The sequence below is a fragment of the Cebus imitator genome, unplaced genomic scaffold (genome assembly GCF_001604975.1).
Source record: "Cebus imitator isolate Cc_AM_T3 unplaced genomic scaffold, Cebus_imitator-1.0 Scaffold92, whole genome shotgun sequence".
NCBI classification, from domain to species: domain Eukaryota; kingdom Metazoa; phylum Chordata; class Mammalia; order Primates; family Cebidae; genus Cebus; species Cebus imitator.
In genome coordinates this window covers 9,506,904-9,527,081 of record NW_016107407.1, presented here as the reverse complement: position 1 = coordinate 9,527,081, position 20,178 = coordinate 9,506,904, and the positions used below count along the sequence as shown (strand labels likewise).

The 20,178-nt window shown below is 40.0% G+C and overlaps 1 protein-coding gene and 1 pseudogene across 1 annotated transcript in view; both read left to right on the top strand.

The window, feature by feature from the left end:
- Positions 1 to 20,178, top strand: part of GAD2 (glutamate decarboxylase 2) — a 91,875-nt gene that overhangs the window by 34,556 nt on the left and 37,141 nt on the right. The gene's annotated exons all lie outside the window — the stretch shown is intronic.
- Positions 8,885 to 9,003, top strand: LOC119472268 (annotated as a pseudogene).

Here is a 20,178-nt window from a genome sequence, read left to right as displayed (position 1 = left end):
TTTGTTTGCTGACAGAGAACATACCTTTGCAATGGGGGCCCGGGGGGTCGGTCGGGGAAGGGGTGGCGGGGGAAGGTGGGGGAGGTGGTTTTTTTTTTTTTTTTTTTTTTTTTTTTTTTTTTTTTTTTTTTTTTTTTTTTTTTTTTTTTTTTTTTTTTTTTTTTTTTTTTTTTTGGTGGGCAAGGGAAGCTAAAGTTAGGATTTAAGCTGGATAGGTCTGGAAATGAGGTAACTGGAAAGAATTTTCATCAAAGAAGAACATGAGTGAAGCCACCCTTCAGGAGGCAAAAAAGCAAGAGGATCTCCAGTCAGGAAGGCCAGTGGGAGGCCCTAGCAACAGACAGGCATTAATGATAAAAGGACAGAGCGAGGCAAACACAATTTGGAAAAGAAAATAAATTACCTCTTTTTTGTTTTTGGGTGGCCGGGAATGGAGTCTCGCTCTGTCGCCCAGGCTGGAGTGCAGTGGCACAATCTTGGCTCACTGCAACCTCTGCTTCCTGGTTCCTGGGTTCAAGCGATTATTTTCCTCGGTTTCCTAAGTAGCTGGGACTACAGGTGCAAGCAGCAACCACACCTGGCTATAGTTTTTGTATTTTTAGTAAAGATGGGATTTCACCATGTTGGCCAGGCTGGTCTCGAACTCCTGGCCTCAAACAATCTGCCCACCTTGGCCTCCCAAAGTGCTGGGATTACAAGCGTGAGCCACCGTGCCTGGCCTGCCTCATATTTTTAAGGCTACCAGTGTTCCTCACTAGCACGTACTTAAGAATTGAGATTTGAGGAAAAAAACTGGCTTTTTAAAATGTAAAGAATAAATGCTTAGATGACTTTAAAGCTTTCTTAATCTGTAGTTGATCTGTTATGAGTGAGGAGCCTGGAGTTCAGGGAAGAATCACCTAGAGGGGCCATGGCCCGCTGGTCTAGGCAGTCTTCCTTGCTAGCCTCAGCAGCTGGAATTCTCCAGTGAATCCCAGGGGGCTGAGAGGTGACTGGCAGAGCAGTAGGGGCTCTTGATTCCAGTCTTCAAAGCATCGGTATCACTGCTTCTACTACCGTGAAAATCCGGTGTGAGAGCAGAAGTGGTCTTGGATGGGCCACCAAGCAGCCAGCTGGGTTGTCATGGGAATAAGAGGCAGGCCTGAGGACATCTGCCTGTCTGAAGGCATCGCTCTGCTCGCAAGAGAAGTGCAGGCCTAGAAGAAGGAAGATCAAGAAGGGAAAACAGGAGTGGTGGGGAAAGGGACCATGGACAGGGCTGCCGGGACAGAGGCAGGTGGGGTTTGCCATCCACCACCAGGAGACCAGGAGGGCAGGGAAGGAGGCAGGAGGGGATGCTGGAGAGCCGGTGGGGCCTACAATCAGTGACTGGCAAGGGGACCTCAAACGTGAAAGTCAAAGAATTTTATTTCAGCAATTATTTTTTTAAGACATGGGGTCTTGCTCTTCACCTAGGCTGGAGTGCAGTAGAGTGCAGTAGCTCACGGCAACCTTGAATTCCTAGACACAAGCAATTCTCCCTATCAGCTTCCCAAGTAGCTGGGACGACAGGCCCACACTGCTATACCCAGCTCATTTTTGTTTGTTTGTTTTAGAGTTGGAGTCTCACTCACTATGTTGCCTAGGATGGTCTTGAACTTCTAGCCTCAAATAACCTCTCATCTCACTCTCCCACGTGGCTGGGATGAGTCATCACACCCTGCTTAATTCGACAATTTTAGAAGTCATTAGAACAACTGAAATCGAATGCTAAAAAGCATGCTTTTTTCAGAAAATGGCTTACTCTCTAGTGTCCCTGTCTACTCACCTACACCCCTTGGAACAGACAGAGGGAAAAGGGCCCCTGAGCAGCTAGGGCTGGGGGCTTTTTCCCTTTCTGCTCCTAAGCTTTGTGGGAGGGGGAAGGAGGAAGAGCCAGGAGAAGAAGGAGGAAGAAATAAGGAAACCGGAAAGAGCAAGCAGGGTAAGAAATAAAAGGCGGGAAAAATAAGGACTAGGAGAGAAATAGGAGAGAAAATAAGGAGAAAAATAAGAGAAATAAGGAGAGAAAAGTTTGTGGCAGAAAATAAGAAGTGAAGCAAGGGGGAGAGATGTCGAGGGCAATGTGAGTGGCAGCCAGAAACACAGTGAGATCTTTAAAAGGAATGAATGACCGTATTTACTATTTAAAAAGCAATACATGTTTACTTTAAAAAATATATAAAATAACAGAGAAAAATCATACTTCCATTATACAAAGATCATCACTAATACCACACTGGTGTCTACACCTTTGAAGCTCTTTTTCTAAGCGTAGAAGTTTGTTCTTTTTTTTTTTTTTCCTTTTTTCCTCTTACACATTTTTGATCATGTTTCTTTTTCTTTTTTTGAGAGAGTCTCGCTGTGCTGCCCAGGGTGGAGTGCAGTGCCATGATCTCGGTTCACTGCAGCTTCTGCCTCCGGGGTTCAAGTGATTCTCCTGCCTCAGCCTCCTGAGTAGCTGGGATTACAGGCACCTGCTATGACGCCTGGCTAATTTTTGTATTTTTAGGAGAGACGGGGTTTTACTGTGTTGGCCAGGCTGGTCTTGAACTCATGGCCTCAGCCTCCCAAAGTGCTGGGATTACAGGCATGAGCCACCATGCCCGGCCTCATGTTTCTTTTTCTAACTAGACATAACATGAGTATTTTTCCACATGATTACAAACACAAACACACTTAACTGTGTAATATTTTAGATGTGACTATGTCAGAAAGCACTGCAGTACATTTAGAGAGCTGGCTTTGGAGCTGAATTATTTAAATTCCAATCTCAGCTCCAGCACTAACCTGGGCAAATGCCTCTCTGTGCCTCAGCTTCTTTATCTGAAAAAACAAAAAAGTAATGGCTCCTGCTTCATAAGATCGTTATAAAGATTAAATGTGTTGACAAATGTAAAATGCTAAAAACAATCCAACAATGGGATAAGTCCAAAATATCAGTCCCCACTATACATGTTTCTGTTTTTCGTGTTAATAACCTTTATATCCTTCAGTGAACATCATGCTTCCATGGCTTCTCCGTTTTGACAATGTCTTTGTATTCTTACTAACTTAAATCATATGAATGTTTTTAAGGAAAGGGATGCATCAGATAAGCCTTGCAAAAGATTTCATCAGTTTGTTCTCCCAGCAGCATTATATAAGAATATGTTCGAAAAAATTTAACTGTGCTATTAGCTACGTGCCATCTTTGGCTCTCTATTGATAATTCACATCGTCTTTATGACATGAGTTTAAGACTAAGGGCCTGGCCTTAATGGTTTAAGTGACATTGAAGTGTTTGGGCTCAGCAGCTAAGGGGAAAGTCTTGGACAGTCATCTGTAGTCACCATTGGGGTCAGAATCAATTAAAACACTCTCGGCAGCCATTTTACTTTTATTATCATGTCCTTGTAAAAGTCAGATGTACAGTTCAGTACATCATGTAAGGCTGACAAGGTGAGTGCCTTCATGCTTGTTTCCTGTAATGTGCTTTGTAAAGCTCGTTCAGCCTCCCCAAGACAAAAGCCTGCACCTGCTCTCTATGGCTTTCATTTCTTGTAGTTACCCTTTCCTACCACACATCAGTCTATCAGTGGCTGGGGTGATGGGTTTTATTGTATTCTGCAGACAGTTGACTTGATTGAAGGTTCACAACTGAAAAGAAATGTTCCAGTGAAAGAGAATGGTCTGCGTCTTTGTAACAATAAGCCCAAAGCTGCATGTGGACGAAGGTCCTGTGACGTGTACCCTTTTTTCTTTCTTTCTTTTTTTTTCTTTTGTTGAGACAGAGTCTCACTCTGTCACCCCAGGCTGGAGTGCAGTGGTGCAATCTCAGCTCACTGCAACCTCTGCCTCCCAGATTCAAGAGAGCCTCCTGCCTCAGCCTCCCAAGTAGTTGAGACTACAGGCACGTGCCACCACACCCAGCTAATTTTTGTATTTTTAGTAGAGACGGGGTTTTACCATGTTGGCCAGACTGGTCTTGAACTCCTGACCTCAGGTGATCCACCTGCTTCGGCCTCCCAGAGTTCTGGGATTACAGTTGCAAGGGCTAGCTTTTGGTGACAGTTCAAAGTGGAACAGGGTTCTCAGTTAAAACAAAAAAGCAAAGTTATAGTAAATCTTTATTTGTTTGGACTACGTTCTCTTAGAATTGAAAATCAAAAAGCATTTTAATTCTATTAAATATACTATAAAAAATGGAATAAGATAAGGTAATACAAAATTTCAGTTCACCGTGGCTTACATTTTAATGTGAAGTATTATAACTAAACAGGAATCTTCCATTTTGTAAAAATTACTTATTAAACTTGAAAGAGGAAAATGTGTCAGGTGAATACATGATTTCATAAGTTATAGCTTGAGTTTCCTTTCCTTGTTAACAAAAAGATGAATATTCAGGGATGGGATTAATGAATTTTTATTCATGTCATTCATAGTTGCAAAATTTGAATTAGTAGCATCTAGATTAATGATGTGTAGCTATAGCTAAGAATAGAGAAGAAAAGTAAATTAGTATAGAGAAGAAAATAAATCTTTGTGAAAGAAAACAGAGTAATATTTCTGAATTTGCTTGGGCCACTGAGCATAAAGATGTTTCCCAAATATCCCGTCAAGAAAATAGGAGAGAACATGTCTATTGCATGGGTGATAATTTGGAAGAATGGGGAATTCCTATGTGATGGAAGCGGGAGCCCTGCGAGCTACCTCTTTTGGCTGCAGACAGTGGCCTTGACGGGAACACAGTGGCAGGCGTGGTGGACGTCATTCAGTCTGGAGTGAGATGAGCACAGGAGGGGAAGCCCCATGACAGAGAAAGTGCTGGTTGTTACTGACACACATCTAGTTCCGCAACTAGAGGAAGGATTATGGGAGTCATCCAGATAAAGAGGAGAGGCAAAAATGTCCCAGGCAGACGCCACAGCACATTCTAAACCAGCGGTCCCCGCCCTTTTTGGCACCAGAGACCCATCTCATGGAAGACAATTTTTCCATGGAGAGGGCTGTGAGAGGCGGGGATGGCAGATGATTTCAGGATGAAGCTGTTCCACTTCAGATCTTCATCAGGCATTTGTTAGATTCTTTTCCTTTTTCTTTTTCTTTTTTTTGAGAAGGAGTCTCACTCTTGTCTCCTAGGCGGGAGTGCAGTGGCACAATCTCAGCTCACTGTAACCTCCACCTCCTGGGTTCAAGCAATTCTCGTACCTCAGCCTCCCAAGTAGTTGGGACTGCAGGCACCCACCGCCATGCCCAGCTAATTTTTTTGTATTTTTAGTTGAGATGGAGTTTTGCCATGTTGGCCAGGCTGTTCTTCAATTCCTGACCTCAGGTAATCTGCCTGCCTCGATCTCCCAAAACAGTAGATTCTCATAAGAAGCACACAAGCTAGGTCCCTCACATCTGCTGTTCACAGTAGGGTCCGGCTCCTATGAGATCTAATGCTGCTGTTGATCTGACAGGAGGTGGGGCTCAGGTGCCAGCTCAGGGCTCACCTGCTGGTGCGTGACCAGTTCCTAACAGGTTGCCATTAGTTCTCGTCCGTGGCCCAGGGGTTAGGGACACCTATTCTAAACCTTGAATGTAAGAGAGAACCTGGCTTGTTCAAGGAACTGAAAAGAAGAGAGAACTTGGTCAGAATGCCCTTGTCATGAGAGCCTTATGAGCCATGCTAAGCTGTTTGGGCTTCTGATTAAAAGACATGGGACATCACTGAAGGTTTTGAGCAGGGGAGCAATAGCATACTTTTGTGAAGAAAGATTATTCTAAATGCAGAGCGAATGGGATTAGAGACTGGAAGTTGGTGGATGTTGTAGTAATATGAATGGGAGATGATGAATTGTGGGCTGACCAGATGCAGAGCAATTGGAGAGGAGTGCTGGAGTTAATAAGAAGTGTTGCCATGAGTAACCTGATTGGTGTGCAGGTTGAGACAAGAGGCAAGGACGAATGCCAGGCTTCTGGCTTGCCAGCTAAGTCCATGCTGTGCTCTTCTCTGATGTAAGGCACCCTGTCCAAGGTGAGCAGTTCAGATTTGGAGATACTAAGTTTGAAGACCTTATAAGACACCCAAATGAGGGTGTCTGATAGGCAGTTGGAAGTATGGGCCTGGAGCTCAGGAGATACACTAGGGAAGCCATGCAGAAGGTGGCCTGGGAAGGAACTCTCAGGAGCATCCACACTTCAGGGACAGGCAGAGTAAGAGCAGCCTGCAAAGGAGATTGAGGAAGAGCAGCCAGAATTGTCAGAGAATCAGAAATGGGGCCACGAGGGCCATGACAGTGTTTCTAGAGAAAGGAGTGGTCACCAGAATCAGATGCTACAACAAGTGAGATGAGGGCCAACAACTGCCCATTGGCATTTCTTCTAAGGAGGTGGAGATTGGGTTTGGCAAGGGCAGTTTCAGTGGAGGGGTGAGGGCAGAAGGCAATTTGCAGTAGGTTGGGGTGAGTGGTAGATGAGAAAAGGGAGAACGAATACAGGCAAGGTCCAGGAGGTGGAGCCATGAAGGGGAGAAGGCAGGGCAGAAGCTGGGGTGGGGGGGCGGGTTTGAATCCAGGATGGCTTTTGGCTTTGTTCTTTAAAGGAGAGAGGCTTACTGCCCATCTACTGTGAGGTGGAGGACCCGCCAGAGAGGAAATATGAATTATGGAGGGAAAGAAAGAAAGAAAAAGGAAGGGAGGAGGGAGGGAGGGAGGAAAAGAAGGAAGGAAGGAAGGGAGGGAGGGAGGGAGAAAGGGAGGGAGGAAGGAGAAAGGGAAGGAGGGAGGGAAGAAGGGAGGAAAGGGGGATGGGGGAGGGGAAAGGGAAGGGAAGGAGGGAGAAAGGGACAGAGAGAGGGAGGGAAGGAGGAAGGAAGGAAGGAGGAAGGAGGAAGCAAGGAAGAAGGAAGGAAGGAGGGAGGAGGAAGGGAAGGAAGGAGGGAGGAGGAAGGGAAGGAAGGAGGGAGGAGGAAGGGAAGGAAGGAGGAAGGGAAAGAAAGAAAAAATAACAAAGGTTTAATTTTTCTTATTCCTAGTCTCCTGGCTAAAATTGTGTAGACTCTTTCTTTGAGGAGCTCACACAAACTCTGAAATAATTTCACATCCTAAAGTTGGAAGGAAGCAGGGGAGAAAGCACCAGGAGCGTGTTGTGTGATGGAAGGTGCAAGGAGGGCTGGGGAGGGTGGGAGGAAAGACAGGAGAGGCCAGCCTGCGCTCAGCGTATGTTGACAAGCTGCTAATGACTCAAATCAGACACCCTCAGAGTTGGAAATTCACCAGTTATGAACAGTCTGACACATTTGCTTTCTCTATCTTTCAATATATACTGTATATAAAATCCAATATTACATATTAAGTGTAATGAATATTGCCTATATTAATTATACATATGAATATATATATATATATATATATATATATAGAGAGAGAGAGAGAGAGAGAGAGAGCCATTTGAAAGCTCCTTGCAGACATCATGCTGTTCTAACCCCTTAATACCTCAATGTATGTTTCCTAAAAACAAGGATATTCACTTATACAATCACAGGCCAATTATGAAAATCAGGAAATTTGACATAGAATACTATTATTCAATCTACATACCTTATTCAGGTTTCTTCAGTTGTCCCAATAGTATCCATGCCAGCTATTTTTTCCCCAGTCTGGGATCACACGTGACATTTAGTCGTCATGTCTCTTTCGTCGTCTTTAATCTGCAGTGTTTCCTCAGCCTTCCTTTGTCTCTCAGGACACTGATGTTTTTGATGAGTAGAGACCATTTAGTTTGCAGGTACTTTGGATTCAGCTGCTGTTTTCCCATGATTAGGTTCAAGTGATGCATTTGGCGCAGGACTTAGAGGAGGGGATGCCTGGCTTTCTCGAGTGCATCTCATCTGGAGGTTGGTCCCATATCAACTTTGATTTTTTGGTGAAGCCAGTGTCTTCCAGGTTACTCCACTATGAAATGACTATTTTCTACTTTGCAGTTAATAAGTATCTTGCAGGGGATGCTTTGAGGCTGTATAAATATACTGTTGCTTCTGAAATATTCACCCACTAGCTTAGCATCTACTGATGATTTTTCCCTGAATTACTGTTGTAATGGTTGCAGAACGGAGATTTTCTAACTCCATTATTCCTTCTGTATTTATTAGTCCTTTCATTCCACTGTAGGGAAGAGCTGTTTGTCTTTTTGTTCTCTCTCACTCCCTCTCTCTTGCTCTCTCATTTGTTATCAGTATGGACTCAAAAGTATTTTTAGAAATTAATATGCTCAGCTGAGCACAGTGGCTCACGCCTGTAATCCCAGCACTTTGGGAGGCAGAGGAGTGTGGATCACCTGAGGTCAGCAGTTCAAGACCAGCCTGACCAATAGGGTAAAACCCCATCTCTACTAAAAATATAAAACGTAACCGTGCCTGGTAGCAGATGCCTGTAATTCTGGCTACCTGGGAGGCTGAGTCAGGAGAATCACTTGAACCTGGGAGGCGACAGTTGCAGTGAGCAGAGATCACGCCGCTGCACTCCAACCTGGGAGACAGAGCAAGACTCCATCTCAAAACAAGAAAAAAATTAATAAGTTCCAGCACATTCTGCCTCTCATTCTCCCTGCTCTCTTCCATTTCTCCTTGTCTTTCTCCTCCCTTCAGGGTTCCCTTGACATTATCTAAACTACTTGTAATTTGTTGTAAACCTTACAGAAAATAAATCTGACCAAGACGCATGATACCTAGTGGCATAGGACTGCTAGAGTCACCGGCTTTCCTAGCTCCCATGTAACACAAGAATTCTGTTAGCCATTTTGATCAATGCTCTTCTACCACAAATTAGCTACTAGTGCTTTTATGTATATTTTAGCCTTTCTTTTAAACGTATCACTCAAGCTTTATAAATTACAGTTACACATCTATGGCCATACCACCCTGAACGTGCCCGATCTCATCGGATCTTGGAAGCTAAGCAGGGCCAGACCTGGTTAGTACTTGGGTGGGAGACTGCCTGGGAATACCAGGTGCTATAGGTTTAAAAAAAAAATTTTAAATAAGTAAATAAATTACAGTTAGACTACATTTCCCTGTGCTTTTTAAGTACCACACTTTATCATACAATTGATTTAAACAATTGAAAGTATAAATAATCAAGGGTCGTGATACTCTTTCATTAAATTAGCTGAATTGTAGCCAGTGCCTGAAGGTGGTTAGGCATGCTAATTACTCTTTCGGGTCCTTGGGGAGCTGTTCAGTGCATTGCAGCGGAATAGACTTCACAGAAACACCAAATCAATTATTCCTGAGCAAGGCTGTGGGAAGCCCTCTGAGTGGTGTATTTCCTATGGGTGTAGAAGCAGAGAACTTACGGATGCCAGTGCTGTGTGTACTTCATTCTGCCCTCCATCAGAAAGGAATATAAAATAATAACAGCTGACACTGATTGAGAGTTTATGACGTGCCAGGCACAGGTCTAGCCACTTGACAAAATTGGCCTAATTAATTCATTTAATTAGAGTCACAAAATAGTATATTCTTTCACATTTTTTCTGGTGCTGACATAGTTTATGAAGTGATTCCATACACACAAGAGTTTTAAACAGTATGGCAAGTTTTCTTTCATAGCCTCTCACAGGGGATATGTACAAGGTCACATGGCTTGTAGATGAAGAGTCAGGGTGTGGACTCAGAAGAGAACGCTTAGTGTTCACTAGTTTAAACAGAGCTCCTATTTTTTCATTTTTTTATTGTGATAAAACACATATCACATAAAATTTCCGATCTGAACCATTTTTGAGTGTACATTTCAGTGGCATGGAGTACCACTGATGGTTGCTGTACAACCATTGTTACTACTGATCTCCAGAACTCTTCTTACGTTGCAAAACTGAAACTCTGTGCTCAGTAAACACTAACTCCCCACCACTCCCTCCCCTCTATCCCCGGGAAAGGCCCACTCTACTTTCTGTCTCTACGAATTTTACTGCTCCAGGTACCTCACTCACATGAATGGAATCATACAGGATTCGACTTTTTGTGACTTAGAGTCTATTTCACTGAGCACAGTGTCCTCAAAGTACATCTGTGTTGTAGGATGTGTCAGAATTTCCTACCCTTTTAAGACTGAATAATATTCTATTGTATAGATCACATTTTGTTTATCCGTTCATCCATTTATGCACACTTACTTGGGTTGCTTCCACCTTTTTTTTTCTTTTTTTTTAGACGGAGTCTCACTCTGTCGCCCAGGCTGCGAGTGCAGTGGCACAATAGCTGCTCACTGCAACTTCTGCCTCCCAGGTTCAAGTTAATCTCCTGCCTCAGCCTCCCAAGTAGCTGGAACTACAGGTGCATGCCACAGTGCCTGGCTAATTTTTGCATTTTTGTAGAGATGGGGTTTCACTATATTGGTCAGGCAGGTCTTGAACTCCTGACCTCAGGTAATCCACCCACCTCAGCCTCCCGAAGTGCTGGGATTACAGGCATGAGCCCCCGTGCCCGGCCTTACTTCCACCTTTGACTAATAGGAATAATGCTGCAATGAATATTGGGTGAACAATTACATCTTCAAGACTCTGCTTTCAATTGTTTTGGAGTAGATACCTAAAAGTAGAATTGCTGGATCACATGGTAATTCTATCTTTAATTTTTTGAGGAACCTCATGCTTTTTCCACAACTGTTATATCATTTTACATTCCTACCAGCAGTGCACAGGGCTCCAATTTCTCTACACCCTCACCGACTTGTTATTTTTTGAGTTTTTGGTTTGTTTGCTTGCTTTTCATAGCAGCCATCCTTATGGATATGCAATGGCATTTCATCGTGGTTTTCATCATTGCATTTATCTGATGATTTGTGGTGCTGAGAATTTTTTCACGTGCTTAGTGGACATTTGTATACTTTTTTTGGAGAAATGTTTACTCAGGTCTTTTGGATTGGTTTTGTTATTGTTGTTGTTGAGTTTTAGGACTTCTTTATTCTGGATATTAATCCTTTATCACATATATAATTTGCAAATATTTTCTCCCATTCCTTGAGTTTCCTTCTTACTCTGTTAATAGTATTTTTTGTTGTACACGTTTTTAATGTTCACGAAATCCAATTTGTCTATTTTTTGTTGTTGCCAGTACATTTGGTGTGATATCCAAGAAATCATTGACAAATCCAGTGTTATGAATGTTTTGTCCTATGTTTTCTTCCAAGAGTTTTATAGTTTTAGCTCTTACATTTAGATCTCTGATCTATTTTGAGTTAATTTATTTGGTGTTATATAAGAGATGGCTCCTTTTTAAAAATAAGAGTGACAACATAATTCTCCTATTCGAGAAGCTACACATACTCATTGTAGAAAAATAAGAAAATAAAAGACCCTAGATATAATCTCTCATAATAGTTGATGGATATAGTTCAAAATACATTTCCATATATTTAACATAAAAGGAACTATAAGTATTTACTGATTAGAAATTTGTTTTTTACATACCAAATATTATAGATAACTTGTATGCCCTAGAAATGCTTCAATACGATTCTATTCACTATTTAATAACCTACTATTTAGAATTTATATTGCTTAACAAATTTGTTGCTAAACATTAAGTTGTTTTAAACTTTTACTATTTTCTTAAAAATGCTATTATAAACATTATCGCATCTAAACATTTGTACATATCCTTGTATTATTTTCTTAAAATAACTTATGGCCAGGAGTAGTGGCTCATGCCTGTAATCCCAGCACTTTGGGAGGCCAAGGCAGTGGATCACCTGAGGTCAGGAGTTCGAGACCAGCTTGACCAACAAAACTTGTCTCTACTAAAAGTAAAAAATTAGCTGGGTGTGGTATTCCCAGCTACTCAGGAGGCTAAGGCAGGAGAATCACTTGAACCCAGGAGGCAAAGGTTGCAGGTCACGCCACTGCACTCCAGCCTGGGCAACAGAGTAAAACTCTGTCTCAAAAAAAAAAGACAAAACCAAAAAAAACCACCTTCCTAGATGTAGAGTTTCTGACCTCAGGACTGTGTCTATGCTGAGCTAAAATACTTGCTGTCGTGTTGCCTTCAGAAAAGACCCAGCTAGTTTACATTCTTCCAGTACTATAAAGGGGTGCCTACCCACTATGTCCTCACTCATGCTACGAATTAAAACCTTGAGTGATGTGTATCAATCTGATGGATGGAGCTTTTTTATGATTCATGTTTTCATTTACATTTTGATAATTAGCAAAGTTGAATCTTTTATTTTCGTGGGTACATAGTAGGTGAGATGTTTTGACAGACACAGGCATACAATGTGAAATAAGCATATCATGGAAAATGGGGTATCCATCCCTTCAAGCGTTTATCCTTGCAAAGTTGAGTACTTCATACTTATCAGTTATTTATAGTTCAAAAAGAAAAAGAAAACAAAGTTCTCTTTTATCATGTATGTTGCAAATGTTTTCTAAAATGTATCATCTGCTTTTTTACTTCATTTGTTGTATTTTTTAAAATATTTCCATTTTTGATAGAGTGATCATTGATTACTTATTTTCTACCTTTAGTGTCTTTAGAAAATATTTTTTATTTTTAGAACATGTTAATATTCATTGTTTTTCCCTAGAAACTTTATGTTACCATTTAAATAGTTGATTTAACTGAAATTTACTTTGGTTATAATGTTTGGGAAGTATATAATATTTCCTCTCTCCCTCCCTCTCTTCCTTCCTTCCTTCCTTACCAAATGGTGTTCCAACACCCTCAACCCCTGTTAATCACTCTTCTACTATTTGTATGAGTTTAACTTTCCTAGATTATATATATATTTGTGACATCATCAGTATTTGTCTTTCTGTTTCTGGCTTATTTTACTTAGTATGATGTCCTCCAATTTCATCCATGTTGTCACATGACAAGATTGTATATGTTTATTATATTTTTTCTTTATCCATTTACCTGTTGACAGACACTTAGGTTGTTTCTAAATCTTGGCTATTATGAGTAATGCTGCATTGAACATGGAAGTGTGGTTATTTCTTTGAGACAGTGATTTTATTTCCTTTGGATACATATCCAGAAGTGGGATTTCTGGATCATATGGTAGTTCCATTTTTTTTTTTTAAGGAACTTCCATGCTGTTTTCTGTAATGGCTACACCAGTGCATAAGAGTTCTCTTTCCTCCGTATCCTCTCCAGCACTTGTTATCTTTTGACTTTTTGATAGTAGCTATTCTAACAAATGTGAGATGGTATCTCATTGTGGTTTTGATTTGCATTTCCCTGAAAATTAGTCATGATTAGTGATTAGCACCTTTTTGTACATGTGTTGGCCATTTGTATGTCTTCTTTGGAAACAGATCTATTCAGATCCTTTGTCCATTTTTAAATTAATTTATTTGGGAGTTTTTGCTATTGAGTTATATGAGGTCTTTATATATTTTGGATACTAACTTTTATCTGATGTAAGGTTGCAAATATTTATTCCCATTGCATGGGATGTGTTCTTATTTTGTTAATTGTTTCCTTTACTGTGAAGAAACTTTAGTTTTATATAGTCAACCTTTTGTATTTTTGCTTTTATTGTCTCTGCTTTTGGCATCATATCCAAAAAAATCATTGCCAAGACCAATGTCATAGAAATTTTCCCCTATGTTTTCTTCTAGTTATAGTTTCAGGTCTTAGGTAAGTCTTCAATCCATTTTGAGTTGATTTTTGTGTATGGTGTAATATAGGGGTCTAATTTGAATATTTTGCATGTGAACTTCCAATTTTCCTGGCTCTATCAAAAAGATTGTCCTTTCCCCATTATGTATATGTGACACCTTTGCTGATGATTAGTTGACCACATGTGCCTAGATTTATTTCTGGGTTTTCTATTTGTTCCATTGGTCTATGTATCTGTTATTATTCCAGTGCCATACTGTTTTTATTACATAGCTTTGTAATATAATTTGAGATCAGGAAGCATGATGTCTCCAGCTTTGCCCTCCTTGCTTTATTCATGGTCATTTGTGTTTCCATATGAATTTATGTGAAAAATACCATTGACATTTTGACAGGTATTTCAATGGATTTGTAGATTGCATTGGGTAGTATGGACACTTTGACAATATTGATTCTTCCAATTCATGAAGATAGGATATCTTTTTTTTTGTATGTTTCTTCAATTTCTTTCATCAGTGTTTTATAATGTCACTGTACTGATCTCTCACCTTTTTGGTTAAATATATTTCTAAATATTTTATTATTATTATTATTATTTTTATTTTATTATTTTTGATGCCATATAAATGGAATTGTTTTCTTGATTTTTTTTTTCTGGGTAGTTTTTTTCTAGTGTATGGTAGCACAACTGATTTTTATGTGTTAATTTTCATATCTTGCAATTTTAATGAATTCATTTATAGTTCTAACAGCTTTTTGGTGAATATTTTAGGTTTTCTATATATAAGATCACATCATCTAAAAACAGTGACAATTTAACTTATTCTTTTCTGATTTGGATGCCTTTTTTCCTTTTTCTTGCCCAATTGCTCTGGTTAGGACTTCCAATATTAAGTTGGATTAGAGGTGGCAAGAGTGAGCATCCTTATCTTGCTCTTGATCTTGGAGGAAATGCTTTCAACTTTTACTGTTGAGTATGATTTAGCTGTGGGCTTGCCATATATGGCCTTTATTGTATTGATGTAGATTCCTTCTATACCTAATTTGTTGAGAGTCATTAACCATGAAAAGATGTTGAACTTTTTCAAGTGCTATTTTTGTATCTATTGAGATGGTAATATGGTTTTTATCCTTCATTCTGTTAATGCGGTATATCACATTCATTGATTTGCCTATGTTGAACCATCCTTGCATCCCAGAGATAATCCTACTTCATCATGGTATATCAGCTGTTGAATTCAGATGGCTAATATTTTGAGGATTTTTGCATCTATGTTCATCAGGGATCTTGGTCTGTAATTTTCTTTTTTTGTGTGGCCTTGACTAGCTTTTGTATCAGGATAATGCTGGCCTTGTAAAATGAGTTTGGAGGTGTTTCTTCATCTTTAGCTATATGAGTTTGGAAGTGTTTCTTCATTTTCTATATGGAAGAAGTTGAGAAGGATTGTTATTAATCCTTCTTTAGATGTGTGATAGAACTATCCAGTGAAGCTATTAGGTCCTGGGCTTTTCCTTGATGGGAGATTTTTGATTACTGACTCAATTTCCTTATTTGTTATTGGTCAGTTAGAATTTTCTGTGTCTTTAAGAAGAATGTTCTTGTCCCAAATATCATGGAAATGTATTTAGGCTTTTGCGTTTAGATATGATGTTGACTCTTGGTTTGAAGTAGATTTTGTTTATAGTGTTAAGAAAGTGTCTTAATTTACCAAGAATTCTTTTGTTTCTTTTCTTCCCACCCTCTTCTCTTCTTCCTTCTCCTCACCCACTTCCTTCTCTTCTGGAATGGATGTTGACTTTCATAAAATGCCTTTTAGACATCAGTTGAGATGACACTAACTCAGATGATTTTCTAACTTTGATCTATTGAGTTATGCTAAAAGGATTTCCTAGTAGGACACACTTTTGCATTCTTGCAACAAATCCTACTTGATCCAACGCTAATCTTGAATTTCCTTCAGGAATACATTTTCCAATATTATATTTAGGATTATTGTAGCTATATTTGTAAGGTGTATCTAATTTATTCTGCAGCTTTCTATTGTCTTCTCTATAAGAGTTTAAAGAGTACTATATGTCATTAGTAAACTTGTTAAAATTTACCATCTGCGGCTGGCATTTTGAGGTGGGGGCAGATTTTTGGCAACTTTTCTCCCACTTATTTCTTGGTTATTAGTTTTTTTTATTATTATTTTCCATATATTCTTGAATCCATTCTTGTAATTTACCTTTCCCAGGGAAAATTATTTATTTTTCTCAAAAACTAAGATTATTGTAAAGCTTTACATAGAATGCTTTAAAAATAGCAAAATCTCTTTATTCATAACATCTCTCTCATTTCAAATGTTACATTTTTCTCTCTTTTATTTATTGGACTAATCAGATATTTGTGTATCTATTGATCTTTTCAATGTCCCATCTTTTGAATGTATTAGTTGTTTGCTTTTTATTAAGTTTTCTAATTCACCCAAAAAAATATTCCTTCTTTCTGCCTACACTGCTGTTGTTTCCCTAGCTTTTTGGATTAATTAGTTTAGTTCTTCTTGTTCCCTGTCATTTAATTTCATAAGCACTCAGGGCTATGCATTTTCCCTTGAGAATGATTTAGGATGCTTCTCATGTTTTTATAAGCATTATTCTCATGTCTTTAATTTTTAATGTTCTGTAATTGCCATCTTGATTTCCTCTTGGACTTCAAAGTTATTTATTTAGAGTAGCCAATCATGGTTTCTTACATGGCAACGTGAACCTCTTATTATGATTCTTTTTTTTCTCTCTACAGACACATTCAGGGAAGAGGGATGGAAGTTTAGGAAGAAGGAGGAGTGATGTGAGGTGGTCAGCACAACTTCCTGCCCAGACAATTTCCCTCACCATATACCTCCCTGTCAGTGCTCATACTATTCTTCAAGGGCAGCAGTAAGGAGGTTTCATATACAAAAGAATATATCTCCTTACCATATCATGGTTGGAGTCTCAGTTGCGCATCTCTTGCATTGTTGTATAGTTATAGTATGTGCGTTAAATAAATGCTTTTGGAGAAAGTCAATGAAAAGACTAAATGTTACTAGAATTATACACAAAAAATCACCAAAAACATCCTTCTCTTATAACCTGACCTTAATGCTAAGTGATTCCATTGTGCGTATTAGAAAACAAATCTTAAAAGAGAAAAATATCATTAATCATTACAGTTAAAGTTCTTTTTCCAAATCCAACTATGTAGTAAAGGCAGCAAGAAAGTTCACTATTTATAATTATGGTAAAATTCTTTGCAAAGGGCTTGGTTTTGTAATACAAGTACTTCTTAAATGACCAGTTTTAACTTTCGTTAGTTTATCTTAGGGGCCTTTCCTAAGACAGGGTACCCATGTTAGTCTCACCTATGTAAAGACACGGGGAGCTCTTTTCTCCAGGAGAAGTCTCTGGTAATTTTTACTGCCCCTCTGCAATTCATCTTCAACAATTTTACCCCAAGTCAGTCTATGCAGTTTCTCTAGTCACCACACAGTCTCGGGAATTCGAAAATCCACCTGCATCCATTAACTCTTCTTGCTATCTTGATAGGAAAACTTTACCTAGCACTGACTAGTTAAAAAGCAAATATAAGCCAATCAACAACTAGCAGGTTTTTGTTACTGCTGTTGCATTTGGATGCTACACTAGATGGAAAACCACCATCAGATATGTTTTAGGACAAGGTTACAGGCTTTTGGTATTTACTAGCCAGTGCTGATAGCAGTAATTGGGATCACTGAACTACTCAATTCAGGGGACTTCCAGAAAACCACACGGACATTTTGCATACGTCATTACAATCCTAGAATTCAAGCTGAAAAGTTTTTTGTTACGTCAGCGTAGTTGTACAGTACCAAGAATCTGGGTTTTGCTATCAGACAGCTCTAGATTTGAAATCTGCCTCCTGCTAGCTGTGTGACATTCTGCAAGTTACATAATGCTAAAAACAATAATAATATCACTGTTAATAACAACATAACAACATTAGACTGCCAAACACACATCGAGGGCTTACCGTATGTTAGGCAGAGTTTGCTTAATATTGTTTATACCTACTATCTTATTTAACCCTCATACAAATCTTCTGAGACAAGTACTATTATCATCATTTTATAAATGAGTAAAAAGAATAACTTAATTATTCAGGTACACACAGTTAGCATGTTATCTGTGGCAGGAATCCACTATTCCGTCTCCGGATTTCAAGCTTTTAACCGTAGTCAACTGCCTCTCTGAACCTCAGTTTCCTAATCTGCAATGTAAATGTAAAAGAACTCTCTCCTGCAGGGTTGGGGGAGGAGCAGGGATCATGCCTCTAAAACTTGTCATTTAGTTTTGCTGCTGGTGGTGGTGTTATTCTATAACCTTAGTCCATTTCTAACAGGAAGGATGCACGCATACTTTCTTCTCTGCACACATGTTTTTATGAACAGAGCTAAGCCCTACTCACTTAGGAAAGGGTGGTAGTATCTCTAGTTTCAGCAGGGCCAATGAATGGGGTCAGCTGGCTACTCAAGCACCCCATATGTGACCATCTGCAAGCCTGCCTAGAAATACAGACTTTCCAGTAACCTGCTCCATTTGGTAAGATAATCAGTCCTTCCCTTTGGAGCCATGGAGAATTTTAGGCATGAATATGGGACCATGGTCCAAGGTACAACCTGTGTCTTTTTGCTTCTTCCCACAAAGTGAAGATCTTTCCTGCTGGTGGTTCTACCTGCCATTCTTCCTGGGATTTTGCCCAGTCAACTTAGTGGAGCTATCTGACCCTATAGCATCATATGACTTTTTTTTTTTTTTTTTAATGAAGTCTTGCCCTGTCTCCCAGGCTGGAGCGCAATGGTGCAATCTCTGCTCACTGCAACCTCCGCCTCCCAGGTTCGAGCAATTCTTCTGCCTCAGCCTCCCTAGTAACTGGGACTACAGGCATGTGCCACCATGCCAAGCTAATTTTTGTATTTTTAGTAGAGACAGGGTTTCCCCATGTTGGCCTGGATGATCTCTTGACCTCATAATCTGCTTGCCTCGGCCTCCCAAAGTGCTAGGATTACAGTCGTGAGCCACCGCACCCCGCCAGTATCATAAGACTTTTTAAAGGCTACTGCTGACTGAGCATCTCAATGCAAAATACCTTGTCCAAAGCAGCAATCTGGTTCAATGGCCCTGACTTTAGTAGCAGTCCCTTTTTAAACACTAACAACGAACTGAGAGCAGTATTATAAAGCATCAGTGGCTGCTTAACTGTGAGCTTAAAGGCTGGATGCATAATTGTTAAAGATATATGTTTATGTTATAGAAATTCTTTTAGACCACACATAGAGTATGGAACAGTCGCCATCCAAAGACTCCCAGGCACCAGGCGATTTTTGTGCAAAAAGGCCAGGACTGACCTGACAACTTCTAATCCATGGAGGGCAATCTGCTGGTTGTCACCCAATCTTCTCTCTCAGGCAGGGATGGACAAGGCTGCATCTGGAGCTCCTTCTGCTCACTGCACTGCAGCCATGAAGGCTCCAAACCATGGCACATGTGAAAAGTGCTCAGTGTGTTACACAGTTATTTAAGGACCTCCCAGGTTAAAATGTTCCAAGCAGCATCTCTTAACATATGGCCCTGGGTCTACCTGCATATGTTATGCAGAGTCACCTGGGTAACTGATGAAAATGCAGATTCTTGTGCACATTTGTCTATTTATCAGTTAATTGTTTGTCTCCCTTCTTAGCATGGAAGCCCTGGGGAGTAGAAGCTGTCCTGTTTACCCTGGTACCCCAGTTCCTACAACACTGCATAGCACATAGCAAGTGCTCAATAAATTTTTGTGGGACAAATTAATTCCTGGTCCCCATGCTGACCTACTGAATCAAAATGCTTAAGAATGGGGCTATGCATTTTAAACAGGGACGTGGGTGATTATTATGCTCACTAAATTTTAAGAACCAATGTTCTAAGGTAATTCGGCCAATTCTAAGTTAGAGCAAAAGGGTGATAAGTTTCCTCTCACAAGGCTTCCGTATTCACTGTCTAGTCAGGCATTAAGGTAAACATATTAATAGCTTTGGGTTCAACTTTTCCTTCTAGCCATATTCCTCCAACAAATGTTTATCTACTACCTGCCATATGTCAGGCTCTGGGTCCTAAGTAGACAAAACAAATACAGGTTTGGAAGGCAGAGTGCTGAGGAGAAACTAGAGCTAGCCCCATTTCTTTCCAGTCTGCCGGAGGTGAACACTTGGAGTTGATGTTTGACAAGATACGCCCTCCTCTTGCCCAAAGCTCACTGATACACGAAAGAAACAGACCATATGTTCATTACTGTTTTCCCGGCAGGTTTGGATGACAGCTCTGGCTCATGAAAGTCAGATGTGATCTTAAAAGATTTATCTTGTTTTAAAAGACTCCAGCCTTTCCAAACAGGTTTCCTATATGCTTGGTGCCTTTGAGTTTGTTCTGGAAGCTTGGATTATATTTCTAGTTACTCCCTGGCCTTTTACCAGCATTTGATCTTGGGCAGTCACATCTCCTCTCAGCCTGTTACCTTATTTGAAAAATGAGAA